General features: G+C 41.1%; 1 protein-coding gene across 8 annotated transcripts in view; it reads right to left on the bottom strand.

Annotated features, from left to right (window-relative positions):
• DENND2B (DENN domain containing 2B) overlaps positions 1-5,739 on the bottom strand; it is a 240,505-nt gene extending 234,766 nt beyond the window's left edge. For 2 of the 8 annotated variants that reach the window (XM_045014300.1, XM_045014298.1), the window contains exons 1-3: positions 5,662-5,739; positions 5,252-5,280; positions 4,638-4,727 (exon numbers count right to left, since the gene is read on the bottom strand). The gene's annotated coding sequence lies outside the window, so the exon portion shown is untranslated. Of the gene's footprint in view, positions 1-4,007; positions 4,259-4,637; positions 4,728-5,251; positions 5,281-5,661 lie in introns of those variants that run through there. The other 6 variants (XM_045014299.1, XM_045014303.1, XM_045014297.1 and 3 more) reach the window with 6 other exon arrangements.
• Between the last annotated feature and the right edge of the window lie 14,129 nt (positions 5,740-19,868).

Raw genomic sequence — 19,868 nt, 5'->3', positions numbered from 1 at the left:
GTCAGCACTACTTGGCACCCAGGCTGTCAGTCGCAGCACCAGTTGCATGAGACATGGGTAATGAATTGCCCTTTCATTCCCCGAGTGCTCTCTTTAAGGGTATATCTACACTTGAATCGCAGGGTGTGAATGCAGCTTGTGTAGACATATCCAAGCCAGCTTTAACCTAGCTAGCTCAGGAACCTGAACAGCGAAGCTTCAGCAGCACACACATAGACACAGGCTAGCTGCATGAGTAATTACCACAGGTTCTGGGTGGGCTTGTACAGCCCAAAATGAAACGTGAGCTGCTGCAGCTTCACTGTCCCTAAGAAGATTAAAAACTTGCCCAGGTATGTCTACCCGAGCTGCAGTCACACATGTGACTGCAAGGTAGGCACACAAACAGTCAGGGCTGAGTCACATTGGCAGGGCTGTGGCTGGAATCCTGAGCCGCTGCTCGCTTTACAGGTTCCTGGAATAAAAGCCTTGGATCTCCTGGGTTGTCAGGCAGCATGTTCAGTTGGCATGTTCACTGGGCACAATGCATGAATGGCTGGGTGAAGTTCCATGGCCTGTGTCATATAGGAGGTCAGGCTAGATTATCACAATGGTCCCTTCTGACCTCAGAATCAACAGCTCAATCTTTTGAAGGACCAGATATTCATATAAACATGTTTTAAATGGGGGGGGGAAGGGGTAAATAATTTAAATTTCAGGCTAAAGGAGATTCAGTCCCTTTAAACAGCAACCCTACTTCACACAAGTGACAAGCATCAAACAAGGCAGGTGGTGACAAACAGCTATCCCAGAACCCAACCTGCCACTGAGAGACTCTCACCAGCCAAAATGATACCAATGTCAGTTCCATCCGGGGAGGGCTCTGAAGTGCAAGTGTTGTGCTAGTTTCTCTACCCTTTGACTGGATAAACATATAATTGCTCCACTAATGTAGAACATAAATCTGATTGTCTCCCTTCACAGAGATATGGCTAATGACTTTTAGGGGAGTGCTTAATATTGCTATTTTGTGTTCCAAATTTGGGAATCATGAAGTTGCATACCCCTTAGAAACAAATTAGCAGGATCTTTGTAACCATGCTAGTTATTCCTCTTGATGCTCAACTATGGCTTGCCATCTCACTATTATTAACATTACAGTAGTGCTTAGGGGCCCTAACCAAGACGGAGGCCCCTTTGTGTTAAGCATTGTACAAACACAGTACGAGACAGTCCAAGCCCCAAAGAACTTACAATATAATAGACAAAATGGTGCCCAGGTTGGTGGAGTGACTTGCTCAAGGTCAGTGGCAGACCCAGGAATGGAACACAGGTTTCCTGAATCTCTCTCCAGTGCCACATGAAACCACATTGCCTTTCAATTCTCCTGCCAGTTCCTTGGCTTTGGGGATTAATCAAAGAGCATATTTATCATCCCTTCCTCCTTGAATGATTTCTGATTCTTAAATTAAGAGAAGCCTTTGAAAAAGAAAGCAAAAACCAAACCAGGCCTTTTTGGAGAAGTGCAGTCACAGAGGTGGGGGAAAAGAGGACTCCTATGTTTTTAAAAGGACCATAGGTGATTTAGTCTCCTATCTTCCATTAAAATCATGGGAAGTCATGTGGTTAGATCCCTAAGCATCATTTGGTAGAAGTTGAAAGATTAGTAAGTGTGTTCAGTGCTATTTGCATTGAACCAATCCTGCACTGCACAGGACACCATTAAAATCTTGACGCTTACCAGCTGCAAGAGTTAAAAGTTATGGCAGTACTTGGAAAGGTAAATACCACAGCAAAGTAAACTTTGCCATTTTAAAAGCACCTCCAGATCAACATAATATTTATTACCCTAATTTTGAATGACAACCCAAATTTTCATCAGGCCTCTACACATGTTGGCACATCTGCTTACATGCACAAAAACCCACTCTGATGAAAACCCGGCTGAAAACTGAGATCTAGGACCTTTCTGCGGTTACTGCTCTTTAATGGCTCATTACAGATCTTACTTCTTCCAGCACAAGCAGGAGATTTTCTTTTTGCATACTTAATTGGCTTATGTTTGCTTGTGTAAACCACTCTTCAGTGTGCAGCTTACAAGTGGTATAGGTGTCATGTTCAAAGCACAGGTTTCTGATTAAACATGATAAGGAACATACTGGTCCTCCTCCCTCTTAAAGAAATATGCCTTTATGTCCAACTGCCCCCAACCAATCAGCAAACGTATGATTATATAGTGGTTTCAATAAATTAATTAATTAGGTTATTGATGGCTAGATATTAAATTATTGAAAGGAGTATTTTATTAATAAAATACAAAATGGATTAAATCTGGTGGGCAAGAAACAATGTTACATGAGCCGTAGCCCACGAAAGCTTATGCTGAAATAAATTTGTTAGTCTCTAAGGTCCACAAGTACTCCTTGCGGACTTAAGGCTGCTACTCTGAAATGTTACATAATGTGAATCGGTACTTAACTGACAGACAGGCAATTATCAACTACTGTGTATGTGTTATGGCAAGATTACATGCAGCATGAGATTCTGTCTCTCTCTCTGAAGTTTGTTGTTGACATCTCAGAGTGATGTCAGTGTTTGCTTGCTAAAGCTTTTCTGAAATTCATCCTTGAAGTGCAACTGATAACGCCTTTTGATAGAGGGACATTTAAAAACATGACCTTTTGGAGGGGAGGAGGCTGAGGGGAGAGATCTGATTTCCATTCATTCCATGTTTACCCCCCTACAATCACTAACTAAAAGCGGAAACAAGCATCATTATCATTATCTCTGATTTGTGCTAGCAGACACTCTTAAGCCAATCAGAAGTGTATTTCATTGTTTCATAGAACACAAAAGACCCTCTGTTTGGAAAGTTCAAGAAAGAAAACTCAGACCTTGTGGCCTGGTCCCAAAGATTGAAAAAGAGGCTAAGATGGTTTCAAAAAGGGCCAGATCCAATGCCCTTTGAAGCCAATGTGAATGCTCTCATTGACTTCAATGAACTTTGGATCAAGCCACAAATGCACAAAATGAAGTAGTTATAAAAAAAAAAGTAGCGAGAAGTAGAGGGGAGTTTTAAGCAATGTAGTGGCCAATCTAATCTTCAAGTCATGGTCATCAGTGCAGTGTATTTTTGTTAAGTCTGAGAAACAAGAATTTTCATAAATTTTCCTAGGTCAGGTTACTCCATTAGACATAGGATTTTAAATTAATCTGCAGGCATTTTCCACTAAAGATACTATTCACACCAGCATAACGTTGATCCCATTTACAGTATCTACCGAGGTGTGGCAAACAAAAGAAAAAGGTTCCTACTGCTGGGTTTAAAGCACTACTATTCATTTTAAAATGTTCACCATTTAAAAAAAAAAAGACTAAGATCAGAAACAAAATACAATTTCTGTTAGAAAATCTTGTTTCAAACCAGATTGCCAGCATAAAGGATGCACTATATATTCGTGTGCAGAAATCTAAGATACAAGAGCTACCCAGAAGAACTCTACAGCAATCCAGTCTTCAAATGATGCAAAGATCACAAAAGTGGGTAGGTTCCAAATATTATGCTTAATTTGCTCTGTAATCTGTTTATTTTCTCATTACATGAGAGAGACATGGTAACATCCCAAAAGAAAGAAAAACAAACAGTTTGCTGAAGCCTATGACTTCAATGCTCGAATAATGATCTTGGATATAATCATGAATGTTGCTATGGTTTTAAAAAAATTTTTATCTACAAGTCTTCCCATAAAATTGCATTTTCCTGAGTGAAGTCCCTTCATTAGAACTTTAAAAAAAAAGTACATTTGCAGTCCCTTACGCTCAATTCAATAAAGGATCAAAAAGGTTCTTTATTCAGAAAAAGTACAATGTTTTCCCCCCTCTTTGCCTAATAGAATCCAACTGTTGGAACGTGACATCATTCCCTAGAGCCAGGGATTTCAAACTAACACAGTCATTCAGCTTGAAGTAAACATCATGGAAAAGCATTCAAAGAAGATAAAAAAAAAATAAAAGGGAGCTTTTATTACCTGAAACTTGCAGCACTTCCCTTTCCACTCCATTCTTGGTTTTGTATTTCCCAGACAAAACTTTGTCCTATTAGCTGGGGCACTGAAAAACCAGTAGTTTCGGGTCTAATACCTGCTGTGCTTCCCACAACTCCTTCATATGACCTTTCACAGCACTGATTCCAGCTAAAATGATTGCAAGGAACACAGACTGGCCGAATCAGTTGTCATGGAGATCTCTCTCTTACTCACACACACACACAGACACACACACACAGAGTCACAATTCTGGGAGGCACCCATGAAACAGCATGCCTTTTCATCAACGGAGTTTTTCAGGCATTCCACCCCTCCTCCCAACCTCTCCTTGAGTCAATCTGAGGAGCTGAGCTTTGTTTGGGAATTGATTGTTGCAGTTATAAAGATATTGCCTTTTCAAAAACAACACAGTGCTTTGTGGACTTTTTCCCTGGGAAGAGTAGTTTGGTTGCAAAAGTCTCAAAACAAAAACAAATCTGCTGTATTCTAACCTGGGACATTATTTGTCTTTGTTCAGTTTACAATAAATTTGATATTTGCAGTGCTGAGGCTTTGTGAAAATACAATCATGCAGATTACATGGAAAGCTCTTGGCACAGATTGCCAGCTTACCTTGCTGTTTGCCCAGTACCTTGTCAGCAGCTTAATTAGTGCAGATATTCATGGTGGCCAAGACAGGATTTCCTGTATTCTTTCATGTTTCTGTAATGAAGAAGAAAAATCTGTGGATCAGGAATGTACAAAGGTTATGAAATAGAAGAGATGATCTTTACCTCTCAAAAGACCCTCATTTCCAGAGCCATCACTGTAACTAACAGTGTTTACCTACCTTTCACACAGATGCCCACCCCTCACTTTTATCGTGTCCTGCATGAATTGGAGTTCCCCATTTTGGGTGTTTGTCACACATTGCATTTCCCATTTAGGGCCTTGCCAGGATGAGAGGGTTACAGACAGTCAGCATAATGCCAATTACAACTTAATCAATACTTTTGTACGTGCACATCAGTGTCAACATCTGTGGATGTGTAGACACATTCTCTCCCCCCCCCCCTTCCCACTGACCAATAATAAAAAAAAATAAAAAATAAAATCTGAAAGCCAGCTTCAGAATCAAACACCTGTTACTTTACATGAAGACTTTTCCTTTCTTAAAACCAATGACCCCAAAGTATTCACAGCGCCCACTTATATAGAAATCACATACGAAAGATTTAACTGCATACCTCAATATTAATTCATATTTTCAGTTAACCTGAGAGAGAGAGAGAGAGAGAGATTTTAACCTTTTTCTCAAAGACCTATTTCACAGCCTTGAAATCCAGCCTTCTGGTAATATCACAGTTCTGAAATAGGACCTTTTGTTGCTACCTTTCATGGCATTTTTCTTATAGCCATTATATAATTAAACGGGTTTTACCCCAAACCCACTACCACCCAGTAAAACCACAGCAATCATATCAGAGAGAGAGAGAGAACTCAGTAGAACTGCTAAATAAAACGTCTTTGCTGCCACCACGGCTGTAAAATAAAACTGATTTCAAGCATAAATAAAAACACGCCAATTTTTTTCCATGACAAAACACAGCTAGAGAGGTGTCCCTTTAAATGTCTGGCAGTTTCACATAGTACTCACAGTGACAATCTTGGTTGTGATCAAGACAAAAGTACTCTTGGGAGGTTTTTTAAAGCTTCTAGTCAGTAAAAACAAAGGTAGCTGATCCTGCTGTCATTGAAACTCACTGGATTGGGATTTTCAAACTTTGCATTGTGGCTTGGAGACTTCCTCTTTTGAGGATTTAATTGGAGACAGTTGCTGAAAGTTTTAAAAGCTCCATAAAAAGCATTTTAGAGGCTGTGTGATTCCAGTTTGCGCAGTACATGCAATATAGGCAACACTCCCCCTAGAGGACATAAACTGTGAAGCTGAACATATAGTAAGGGAGCATGAAGTAAGTACAACACAATCTATTTTCCCCCATTAACATATCCATCTGCTGTTATGATCTTCCATACTTAGTGCATGAGGAGACATTTTAGGATCCTGAAACAACTTTCAGGGCCCATGAACCAGACTATTCCAATCAACAACTTAAAACAGTATAGACATTTGTGACCATTCTTATCTTATCCAGCAAATGCCACACAAGAAAATTGTTATAGACAGTTGCCAGATCATGGCAACCAAGGCAGCTAGCTTTATACATGGGTGGATACAAAAAAATGCCAATACGTATGTACGTGTGTGCTTAGTTTTGTTTTACAAACTCTATAAAATACCTGTTAAAATTATTTTTCTGTAATATATGTGTCATACAAAGAATACACAATGGTATGGTATGGTTTAAATGTTTTATGGATGAGATAGACAGACAGAAATTTGTGGTATAAAGGTTTCATGGACCTAAGTTTGGGAAGTCCATATTTTCATGAACGGCAAAGCCACTAGTTATCCTAGATTGGGGTAGTCAGTTATTTTGTGTCACGGTCCAGCTTTCTTGGTCAAGGTATAGTCAAGGTCCAGAATCCAGAGAAAATAATTTAAAAACAATAATGATAATATAATAAAATAATAATAATGATAATGATATAATAATTAATAATAACTACTTTATAGTGCAGAATGCTGGGGAATGAGAAAGTATGACATGTCCAAACTGTCTTTATTCCATACAACCTGCCTCAGAAAAATCCTCTGTATCTTTTGGCCCAGAACAATCTCAAACCAAGATCCATTGACACAGTGCAGGATCTGAGCACCATCATTGCCAGAAGGCACTGGAGATGGATTGGCCATGTGCTTCGGATCTAAACTGATTCCATCTCCAGAGTAGCAATAAGATGGACACCTGAAGGCAGGCGAAAATGAGGCCGCCCAAAAACAACATGGCAAAGAGCTGTGGAAGCCGAACTGAAAAACCTGGGGCACAGCTTGGGAACCATTGAAAGACTTGCCAGAAACAGACAGGAGTGGAGGAGCTTTGTCACTGCCCTAAACGCCAGAGGCGTAATAGGAACATCATGATGCTGCTGCTGCTGCTGAAGAAGAAGTAAATAAAAAGATTTCGGGATCCATTCAAAAGCGTCTGGTCCAGATTTGGTCTGCGTATTGACTACCCTGTCATAGGTTATTCTAAATAAGTGCCAATGACACATTTAAATAATGTTGCACCATTCTGCATTCTTTATATTTCATAAATATTGCAGAAAAATGTATTTTAGAAATATTTTAGGGAAGTTTTTTAAAACTGTATTGGGATGATTTTTGTACCTCCCACCCACGAAGCCAGCTACTTTAGTTAGCCATGAGTCCTATGGTATAGCATTCAGAGGGAGTCATGAAAACCTTCTAAAAATGACCTAAATAGCTTTTTTTGTGTCATAAAAATGTAAAAACTTAAAAAAGATCCAATATCTCAGACCATTCCAGAGTAAAGAGAGAGTGCCAGTCTTCACTGGGAAGCAGGAAGCCTACCCATCTCAATGACACAGAGCCCTACAGGGCGACAAGAATATTGGACTATGGAGTTATGACATTTTTATGTCTAGAAAAGCTACCACTGGTCCAACACTGAATTATACCCATTATTAGGCATAGGCAGGTGTAATCTTGGATGGGAATGGGAGAGGGATTCTCTCTTAAAAAAAAAAAAAGATGAATGTTTGAAGCTGCTCAAGGGCTTAGGAAACTATAATAAATCTTGGGGAGACAGATTAGTGGGCAGGTGTGGAGGTCAAATCTCATTTATCTAAGTGAGTATTTATTTCTATGACTCCCATCAACACAGTATATGAGCACACGATAAATAAATGCATCATGCACAGCTCTATTTTATCACATGGCTTTGCAATGTATCACATGGAGATAACTTCTGTATATAGGGCACGTGTGTGCACGTGTTAGCATTTATACTGCTCTGAAAATTTTCTAAACATTATACTGACACACAGAGTCAACAGTTACAGACAGAACAAATGCAGTAGTTAAAATACAGCATGCATAGCCAAACATTTACGTATACTAGAGAACAAACATTGTGGGACAAATTCTGGCCCCCAGCATGAAACCACCATAAATGACCCCCAAACGGGCACACCTTAATGAAAGTACTCAGGCTACCATAAGCCCCCATGCAGAGTCCTCCAACATAACTCTGGCCAATAGCAGAAATAATCTGCTCAGGTTCAGAGGGGAGTGGAGTTGGGGCTGACAGAGCAAGCATGCACTAAAACATGGATCATGTCCCCTGACTTCTAAGCCTGATTCCAGAACATTTCTTCGTGGCTTAGCCACTGACGACATGTCTGCTGGCCTCTCTGTGACTCTGCAGGAAAGCCAGAATCAGGACAATTTCCATCCTAAAGTTCACCACTTGGTCATGGCTTTTTGGGTGTGAGTAGATATGCACCGCCCAAGCCAGAATCTGAGCCTGTAGTGACAGGAAACTAGAATGAACAACAGAAATACAGTAAAGTAGTTATACAAGGTGCTAGTGTAACCCACACACATCCTGGATGTGGTGCTCTGTCCCATCTAGTGGCATCGATTAGAGATTAATGAGTTTGCTACAGGCTTAGCTAAGAGGCAGGTGGCTTTTAGCTCATGCAGTAGACGCTTATGCACTAAGCTTCAGAGGTCCCAGGTTTGATCCTGCCTGCCGACTACTGGGGTCTGTCAGTGTTACAAGAGGGACAGAGCACCACAACCAGGAGATCTGTGTGTTACATTAGTAAATGCCATTAGGCTAGGCTGTAATCAAGAAGGACCATAGTTTCTTGGTATATTGTGTGCATGAGCACTCAGAACACTAGAACTAGACAAGCAATACACTTACAGAGAGAGAGGGAGATTATATATGCTTTCTGATTATTTCTGACACACATCCCATTCTAACTGGTTGAACAGGCCTCATGATATGGTCTGTGGTTCCAAGTACATAGTGTAAGATGCAGACACCGGAGGAGTGCATGTAGAAGCAAGTACTGCATGCATCATAAAGGATTAGAGCACACCGAGTGACTCCTCAGCAGTACGCATCTGGAGTCCATGCCAAGGAGAGCAAAAATTGAAATGTGATCTGCTTTTCCAGTGAGCATGATGGGCTGCGTTTCTTTGCTGACTGTTTTTTAAATAAAAAAAATTAAAAAATAAAAACATCTAAAAATAAAAAAATCAGGAGCAGAAGATGCCACAGAAGTCAAATTTGCTCTTAAATGATTCATGAAATCTTATTGTTTCAGCTAGGTGGGAACATGTGACACTAAGTTTGCACTCTAAAGTATAGAAACAAAACAGGGCTGCAGGCAAACCTAATCACAGTGGCATGAGCAGTCTTTATCTATGAAAACACCCAGCTCACCTATCACATCAACTCTAAGACAGCCTGATGATGTTTTTTCTTTCAATGTATTTAAAAAGGAAATGAAATTCCACATAAAAAAGTTTAAATACACCTAAACTGACATAGCTGGTTAATTTACAGCAACTCTGGTGTGAACTGGCACAGCAATATGGACTTCAATAGAACGACACCAATTCACACCAGCTGAGGAGCTTGCCTACTATCCATAAATTATCATGCTGATTTCTCCTGAGAAGCTGTGTTTTACAGAGAAATGTCTCTTTTTACACTCTGATTCAGTTGAAAGTCAAGTTTCAGAGGGGTAGCCGTGTTAGTCTGTATCGCAAAAACAGTGAGGAGTCCTTGTGCCATCTGAGAGACCAACAAATTTATTTGGGCATAAGCTTTCATGGGCTAGAACCCACTTCATCAAATGCGTGGAGTGAAAGATACAGTAGGCAGGTATAAATATACAGCACATGAAAAGATGAGAGTTGCCTTACCAAGTATGGGGTCGGTGCTAATGAGGCCAATTCAATCAGGGTGGATGTGGCCCATTTCCAACAGTTGACAAGAAGGGCTGAATAGCAACAGAGGGGAAATTACTTTTTGTAGTGACCCAGACACTCCCAGTCTTTATTCAGGCCTAATTTGATGGTGTCCAGTTTGCAAATTAATTCCAGTTCTGCAGTTTCTCATTTAAGTTGGTTTTTGAAGATTTTTTGTTGAAGAATGGCCACTTTTAAGTCTGTTATTGAGTGTCCAGGGAGATTAAAGTGCTCTCCTACTGGCTTTTGAACATTACAATTCTTGATGTTTGATTTGTGTCCATTTATTCTTTTGCGTAGAGACTGTCTGGTTTGGTCAATGTACATGGCAGAGGGGCATTGCTGGCACATGATGGCATATATCACATTGGTAGATGTGCAGATGAACGAGTCCCTGATGGTGTGGCTGATGTGGTTAGGTCCTATGATGGTGTCCCCTGAATAGATATGCGGACAGAGTTGGCAACAGGCTTTGTTGCAGGGAGTGGTTCCTGGGTTAGTGTTTTGGTTGTGTGGTGTGTAGTTGCTGGTAAGTATTTGTTTCAGGTTGGGGGGCTTTTTCTTTGTTAGAAGGCCCAGTCCTGTTACTCCTTTGCACAGGAATCCCACTGACTTCAATGGGAGCCCCATGTGGAGAAGGCTTGCAGTTTCAGGGTCCAATGCAGCAAACCCCTAGTCACATGAGTGTCACTGACATCGGTGACACTTCTCATGTGAATGCAGGGTTTGCAGGATCAGGAACTTATTTTTAGCACTACAGTGCAGGAGTGTTGCAGGAAGTGATGTATCAAAAGGTACATATAGCATATACTTAGTGCCAATGGGACATGGGACAATGACTTGCATTTCTTATGTACATGAAGCACATAGTCTTGTATCTGTGCAGTACCTAGCTCATTGGAGTCCTGGTCTGTGACTAGGGCTCCCAGGCACAACAGTAATATAAATAAACTCCTCCTCCTCCTCCGGCATGATTGTTGCATTGCAATACAATTTCTTTAAGTATTACAAAAACATAACCTGATCCTTCAAACACTTAAGCATAGGACTGACTCTACTCATGTAGAGTGCCATTAGATTCAATGGCACTACACAGGTGTGGGATGGGGGTCATAGAACTCTCTGAACTTAAGTTCCTCCCCATTACAGTGTCAATTTATTATCCTTAATATTTTCACAATAACTCATTCTTTTTAACAGTATAGTTAAAGATAATCATAACATCTTTTTTATAGCCCACCAAGGACTATGTTTGGATTACCGCAGAGATTTCACTATCTCAGCAAGCACATAGGAAATGACTAATCTTTGCTGTGGACTTTTTGATATTCTGCCCGGCATATTATGGTTTCACATTTCATTCCAGTTTGATCTCATTTTGCAGCTGAAAGCATAGGTGTTTGCCAGGTCGGCCTTATTACTGGGCGCAGGGCAAAATTTTCAAAAGTTCCGAAGTGATGTAGGAACCTGTAGAACCTATTAATTTTCAATGATACTTGGGCTCCAAAGTGTCTAAATCATTTTTTGAAAATGAGAGTTAGACTCTTAAATCACTTCGGGACTTTTGAAAATTTTATCCATAGTGCTTACTACCACATTCCCCAAACTTCAAGAGAAACAGCCCTTGCAGTAAACTCTATGCATACTGCAGGACTGGACAGTTAGTCATTTAGGCCTGATTCAGCATAACACTTAAGCACATGATTAAGTCCTATAACTTCAATGGTACTTAAGCACATATTCCAAGTTAAACATGTGCGTAAATGTTTTGTTGTAGTATGTTTAAAAAAGAGAAGGAAATGGCTCTTATTTGGCTTTAAAATAGTATTTGGTGAGATAACAGGGCATATTCTTGATTTTAAATATGTTAATGAAGTTGAAAATAAACTGCTGAGCAAGGAATGGAATAATCCCATTATTTAGGTTAATAAAACCTGGGCAATAAGGAAGATTAACTTAAATGCCCTGTTCTTTGGGACTAACCCAACAGTCTGATTCATTAAATACTGACATACACGGTATCTTAGGTTGTCACAAATGGCACCAGAGGTTGTAAAGATCAAGAGGGCTGCAATTCTTTTAATGAAATAGCCCTGAAGTGCAACATTGTGTCACCTTGATTCACAAGGGACTACCTGCAATGGGACCTACTACTTGGGGGGCTAGAGTATAATTTAAATATCTGCCTTGAGAAGGGGACTGTGAAAGGCTACATCACCTCACAACCCCAGAGAATGAACTGTGACTCAAAGAGGCACGATTTCTGCCCTGCTCCTCATTTGATGTGGGGAGGGGGAAGGACGTTAACTCAGACCCTTTCATGGAGCATCTTACTCCTCCTTTCTGTGTACCTGGCATGCAACTTTGGCTGGCTCCTAAGTTGGGTGGAGCCAGGGCTCTTCCCTCACCTCACCTTCCTCCACACACTTGATCACAGGGGTAGCAGGAAGTATTGGGAAAATCACCACTGTTCTGCCCTGCCTCCCACAGCTGGAGTCACAATTTGAGCAGGGCTAAGCAAGGGTGTAAGAAAAGGGAGGACCTTACTGCCCTGCCCAGCTGAGCAAGTGCTGTGACAGTCTAGTCCGATAGGCGTGAGAGTAGCAGAATCTGCCGCTAAGGATGTACTTGGATGGGATAGGTTTTCTAAGTCAAGTGCTACATTGAACACACATTCTCAAATTGAGGTCTATGGAGCCCTCTCTGGGGAACACAGAATGAATGAAGCATTGCAAGAACCAAGCCATGGAGGACGAGGGTTTTGGAAGGGAAGGAGCACCTAAGAAAGGATGTTCACTTGGCTATTGGGCCAAAGGATGAAGAACGTTGTAGGACCACAGCTGTAACTGTGTTGACTCTGTAGAGCTAACATGAGTAAGAGTTTATTTTAGTCAGCACAGCAATGAACACAGGGAATGGGTTGACTGAGTAAGGTGGGACCATTTTTCCAAGTAGAACAGGTGTTTTTTTTCATACAACTTCCTCTTCTACACACAAAATATAAATGTCAGAGGCTCTGAGGTTGGCTGTCCAGTAAATATCACCATGTTTACACAGGATGATCTCATGCAAAAGCACTACGCTCTCTTTGAACTGAAAAAGCAAAAAACAACTGCAGTGCATTTTGTGGTTTGTTTTGATAGTCAGTTATAAAAGTGCACTGGGAAGTTTACACAACCTCTGATGACTGGGCAGATGCTATCTTCAAAAGTCTTTTAGGAAATAGACATTGGAGGTAAAAGGTCAGCCTGATGTTACCATTTTTTAAATTTTTTATTTATTTATTTATTTTTGCCAAGTGATCACTTGTGTGTGGGATAAAGGAAATAAAGCACTGGAGTTATTTTAGACATGCCTTGAGTCACAGAGCTGACCTGTGTGACCATGTGAACTGCAAGCAACGTGCAAAAGGGCTCTCATGGGACTCTGCCTCACATCGTCAGAAAGGAACGGTATCTTACACGGCAACTCAGATTGACTGTTCAAGCCACCTACACTATTCAGCATTTGGAACAATAAAACATCATGTATTTTCTTAGGCATACTAAGAGTTTGTCTTGCATATTGTCAACCATGGAACACAATTGTAACAGCAGGGAGGTTTCCCAACTGCAGGCAACTTCTCTTCTTGGTTTTGAATAGTGGAAATAAAAAAAAAAAAATGTTTTGTGCATACACGGCACCTTTCATTCATGGATCTCAGAGCATTAGCCCCTATTTACCGATAGGGAAGAGGAGGAACAAAAGAATCAATCAACTTTGCCTGAAGCCATATTGTAGCGGCCAATAGCAGAGTCAGAAATAGAACCTGGTTCCACATTCTAACTGAACCGAGTTACCTCCCATGTGATTGTATGTCAAAAGTGGATGGCACTCAGGGTCAGTTTGACATCCTGTATACATTAAGGCTCCTCTCCCCCTATAGAACAATCGGCTAGGCCTGGGAAATGGAATAAATTAAGCTTCCCTTTTAGCTGGTTCCTATGCCCTGGGGGGAAAAAAGGAAGACTACGAAGTAATGAGAATGGAAGAATGAGTTCATATAAAAATAAGAAATAACCCAAGCTCCTGTAAAACTGGAAACAAGTTCAAAACAATTTTTTCAGGAAGTTCAAAAACATTTGATTCATTTTATATTTTGGTTTGTGTGTCCCTCCAGCACTTTCTGGTTCCAGCCAAGACTGGAAGAGCAGGCACCAAAATAGCACAAGAAAGACTATGCTTTTATTGCTACTGTCTTCACACATCATCGTAAACACTTTTGCTCAAATATGTGAAAAGTTTAGTAAAAAGAAAAGACCAACGAGAAACAATCACATTAAAACTAATTGTTGTCAGCTAACAACACTTTTTTGAAGGACTAACAGAGTTTGAAATAAGCTAAAATATTTCAGTTTTGTAGTTAGTCTAAAGCCTCAAACTTCCCATTTTACAACATTGTTTTAGGGGCCAGATCCCACAATAGAGCAATATTGATTTACATCAGCTGACCGTCTGGCTCTAGATGTCCAACACATTGCCATATTCAGGGGTCAAATTAGGCTGGCTTGCAACAGCTCAGTGGATCAGTACTTTATTCTAGAGGCTGCCATCTTGTGCTCCAAGAGCTAAGCTTTCATTTTAAAAAAAAATGAAGCTTCCAGTCCTTGTGATTGTGAAAAAAACCACCCTTCAAAACAGGAACCAGACACAAAGCAATGCCTGCCCAAGTCTGCAGAGACTGAAATAATGGTGCTGAGGAATGGATTAATTGCCTCCATTCATTAATTCTGAAGGCTAATATAAATGTGAACACCTATTTCACAACTGATCAAAGAACACAAGAAAGGAGGACATTCATTTTCTGATCAGCACAATCTATTGCAAGTGATTTCCTGTGTTAGATTCAAGTGGGTGGAGCTTTATTTGTGGATGGAGTTTGGGAATGTGTCCTCTTTCCCTGGGCCCCCACTTTCAATCCTTGGCCATGATGTTAATGCACAAGTTTGGGTATATATTTTATATGCAATTCAAAAATCCAACATAATCTACACACAGTTCTGCATCTAATGCTGGGATCTTGTTGCAAGTTATTTTTCTTCTCTGCAGTGTGGCTAATAGCAGAATCAAATAAAATAATACTTTACATCTTTCATAACAACTACTACCATCCTTACAAAACTCAGTCTGGTTTAGTGTTGTACCTATCAGTAAGTTTAGTGCATTATGTATAAAATGCAAAATTTATCTCAACATCTGAGTCTAGGAAGATGGGCAAGTCACTTATTCTCTTTGTCAGATCCCAATCTGTATAATGGGGATAATAGTACTTCCTGACCTCACAGGAGTGCAGTGAAAATAAATACATAAAAATAATGAGGTGCTCATATAATATAGCAGTTAGAGCTATATTAGTAACTAATTAATTAACTTATCACCACAACATATATGTGAGGTAGGGAAATAACACTCATAATTTACAAGTGTGAAACTGAGGCACCCAGAGATTAAAGACCAGATTTTAAAGATATTTAGGTGCCTAACTCTTCAGTGCCTGAATACCTTTCAAAATCTGGCCCTAAGTGATTTGCTCAAGGTGACACAGGAAGTCTGTGTCAGAGCTGGGAACTTAACCCAAAGTTCCTGAGTTCTAATTTAATGCCTTAAAAACAAGATCATCCTTCCTCCCCTAATTCTGTGCATTACTCAGAAAAGGCTAGGTAGGCCAGACTAGTATCCTTGTCAATTGCTATTTAAAAAGAAAGAAGCGGTCACTCCCTATTTTATTCTCATTACAGTAGATGGATCAGCGGTAAATCATCAGTTTGCCTCATGTCATTTTGAAAAAAGGAACCAAAAAAAGTTACTGAGAATCAGCTTTTTTAAAAACGAAAACCCTGAAACTGAAAAGGATGGAGCTTAGGAAAGTACCATTATTTTTCTTCCAAGTCTGGGAGAACTGTACAGAGTATCTATGTTATTATAGCTACTCTTCCTTGAAAATGTTGGAAAACATCCATGCACTCACGTGATGTGCTCTATTGCTCTGCATGTTACTTTACTGTGACACTTAACTCTCTAGAACTGCTGCTTGCTAGTAGCACTGTGAAAATGGCAGAATTCTACATCTTAGGTCAAACATGAGCCACTTGGTTCAGGAAGAGCACATACAGCTATCTCAAGTCCAGCAAATGGCTCACACTGGCTTTTGGGTTTTTCAGGATCCTGCCACCACAATGGAAGTGCTAATAAGGTCTCATTAATAATATCTACTGGGAAATAGACCCAGACTTAACAGAACAATAACCTGCTCTGAAATATTGTGGGCATTGAAGTTCTCCCTGCAACTGCACTAACTGCCCAATAGGAGAAAATCCCATGAAGCTCTGAGCACTCAACTCCCAGAACCATCCAAGAGATGAGGGCACTCAGCAACACGCAAATTGTGCCCACATTTAAACTTCCAAATGAGTGCCACTGTGATGGCAGTTTTGTCTCCATATTTAATTGTGAGCATAAATTGGTACCCACAGTACAGGGAGCTGCTTATGGAAAATCTGAACCATACGATTCAGATCATTAAGAGCACGCATCTTGGTCTGCTTAGGGAAAAATTCCCCTTTCACCATCTGCATGTCAGATCTTGACTCCAATTTTATTTCCCAACATATGTGAAATTCCCATCAGTTTCAGTGGGAGCTCTGTGCTTGTCAAAAATGCAAAACAGTCACAGTTAACCATGCAGATCCAAGAAGGGAATTTTTGGCCATAATGTGGTGAAGTCCCTTTTACAAAAGAATCAGTGTGAGGTCAGTGAAGAGGGCATCAAAGTAGGAGTTAGGAGAACTGAGTTCTGTTCCTAGTTCTGATGCTGACCTGCTGTGTGACCTTGAGCAATTAGCTTGCCTCAGTTTCTTCATCTGTACCATGAGGATAATGCTTACCCAGCACTGCAAAGCTTTTTGAAATCCAGATCTGATCATAGGCGGCGAGTTATATGGTCCCATGGTGCCTGTGCTCCACCAATATTCAGGAACTTGGGCCTGGCTCCACCAATGTTTGAGTTTATATTTTCAGAGCCGTTTATAGGTACGGGACAGCTCTGCTTAGACCCGTTTTGGGCACCACCAAAAATTATGCAAACCTGGCGCCCATGGGTAACTGCAGACTGATAACTACCAAGTAATCAACTGCAGAGTCACAGGATGCATTGCATGTACTATGCACCTCTGACTACCTCACTTGCATTCTGCCCCCAATCAATCCCCATCAGGGCTATTTTCAACTTTTTAAACTTCTTGCTCTAGTCACACAGATGTCTCCCTCCTCCCCACACACAACTTCCCCCGCCCCCAACTTACCAATGTTAAGATGTTTCTAAATAGTCGGGGCAGGGTGTCTATCACCCGTTTTGCCTTTGATTCATTAGCATGGACCTTGGGAAAATCACGTAGGGCCAGATTCTGATACCTTTTATCATAATGAACACCACCCTGCTCCACAAGTGGCCTCACTGATTTCATTGTGATCACCTGTGGACTAAAGATAACATTTTTCAACAGTGCCTAAGTGATTGGGAGCCAAAGTCCCATATTCAAAATTGACATAGGCACTTAGGAACCCAAGTCTCATAGAAAGTCAATGAATGGGAGTTAAGCACCTAAATTCCTTTGATGATCTGGACCTAAATCCTTTTTGAAAATAGGACTCAGTGTACTAAGTTACTTAGGCGCTTTTGAAAATGTTACCTTAAGATACTATCTAGCATGAGTAAGGGTTTTAGAATTTGGCTCCTAAATTCTCTCATACTCAGTCCTCCCCCGCAAAAAAATCCCAGGATAATAAATAAAGCCTAATGGGGGGGGGGAGGTGTTAAAATGAATGAATTAAAGTTTGTAAAGTACTTTCAGATCATTGGAGGCAAAGTATTATACTGCCAGCTGAGTAGGCTGACAGTGCCTCTTTAGGGCTGTCAGAACTCCCACTGCAAACCCTATTTATGAGGCTGCAGTAATGGGACCACCCCGGAATGTTTTCCTTGCGTGATTTTTAGCATTCTATAGAATGAAAAAGATTTCACATGCGCAAACAGAGATAACGAAAGTCAACAATTTTAATGTTATCTACTGGATGAAAGAGAAAGTCCATTAATGCAAGCGGCTGATAGCACCTGCAATCTGTAGCACAAAGCACCTCTACCAACAACAAAAAAAGGGCATTTGAGGTATAGAATGGAACAGGCCATTATGACTTATAGGTTTTAAGTCTAGTCAGTGAAAAATTGGCAGGAGTGTATTTGACTATCTCTGTACATTCCAGAGATTTATAGCTGCTTATTAAATCATCAGTTCCCATTAAAAAACAAAGAAACTGTACGTTTCACTAGCATTTACCTCTGCTAGAATATACCTATTCACCATTAGCACAAAACGGAGGTCTTTATACAGGGCTGGGTGATCTGTTCAAAATATTTAGTTTTCTTTTTATTATGAATCAAATTTTCCATGAAGGGGACATTTTGTTCAGCTGAAACCTGCTAAACCGAGGGATCAGTCTGTGGTAGGACGAGCTGCTCTTCTAGCATCACTGTTCCACCTGTTCTTTACTGTGACAAAGTTCCTCCTCTACCTTGGTGGGTCCTGCGCTTATTGGCGGATTTGCTCGCCTCACAGATTCACCCTGTGGGTTGGGAGACAGCCCAGAGACCTTCCCCTCTGGTAGAAGCCACAGTCCAGGTCAATTCCTCCTGTGTTTGATCAGGAGTTGGGAGGTTGGGGGTGGGGCAGAGAAACCCAGGCCCGCCCTCTACTCCGGGTTCCAGCCCAGGGCCCTGTGGACTGCAGCTGTCTAGAGTGCCTCCTGGTACAGTTGCGCAACAGCTACAACTCCCTGGGCTACTTCCCCATGGCCTCCTCCCAACACCTTCTTTATCCTCACCAACAGATCTTCCTCTTGATGTCTGATAACACTTGTACTCCTCAGTCCTCCAGCAGCACTCACTCTCAGCTTCTTGCACACCTCTTGCTCCCAGTTCCTCACATACTTCCTCTCCTCTGGCTCCCTTTGGCCTAACTGGAGTGAGCCCTTTTATAGCATCAGAAGGACCTTAATTAGAGTCAGGTGCTTAACAGCCTCACCTGACTCTTAGCAGGTTAATTGGAGTCAGGTGTTCTCATTAGCCTGGAGCAGCCCCTGCTCTGGTCACTTAGGGAACAGAAAACTGTTAATCCAGTGGCCAGTATATCTGCCTTCTGCTATTCTGCTGTTCCCAACTGGCCTGGGTCTATCACATTACTTAAAGCCAGATGGGGCTTTGAGTGACAGGTGTTTTCTACACAGAAAAGGACTAGAAACTGACTTCAGGGAGATACCTATTAAAGACAAAGGATTAAGGCAGGATTCTTGGATATCAGAGAGACAGAGCCCAACCTCCTGTTTGTTGGATCCATGGTGGAATGGAACCATCCTGGACCACAAAGTGTAGCCGTGAGCAGCAGACAATGCATCAGCCAGCTAAGCATTGTTAGCCAAATGCTGCTGGTGCAGTAGCAGGGGAAGAGAATAACCATGAACCCTGGACCCTCTCCCTTTAGGACATATTAAAATGTGACCCAAGAGAAGGGGAAATGCAGTGGCTATGAATCATATGACTCCATGGATTGCACACACAGCCGGCTGTTCAGTGGCTGGTAGGAGTGTGCATATGAAGTGGCTTTTATGGGGGAAATCCATTATTTTTAGGTTTTGTGTAATTTGACTCCATCCCTGCTAAAGATGACATAGCTATTCTGCCATCTTAAACTTGCTAGAGTTTCTTTATTCTCTTACCCAGGTGGCGGAAGGTTTGTTCTGTTGATAAACAGAGACTCATCTTTGTCCTTCCCCTGCCGCTCCCCATGTCACAATCTTGCTTTTTCTTTCCCTCATCCTTGGGCACAGCCCATAGGTCAGCCCTTGAGCCAGACATCTCTTAA

Source organism: Mauremys mutica, chromosome 4 (assembly GCF_020497125.1).
Source record: "Mauremys mutica isolate MM-2020 ecotype Southern chromosome 4, ASM2049712v1, whole genome shotgun sequence".
NCBI classification, from domain to species: domain Eukaryota; kingdom Metazoa; phylum Chordata; order Testudines; family Geoemydidae; genus Mauremys; species Mauremys mutica.
Note: the sequence above shows the minus strand (reverse complement) of the source record. Positions and strands in the feature narration are given on the sequence as shown.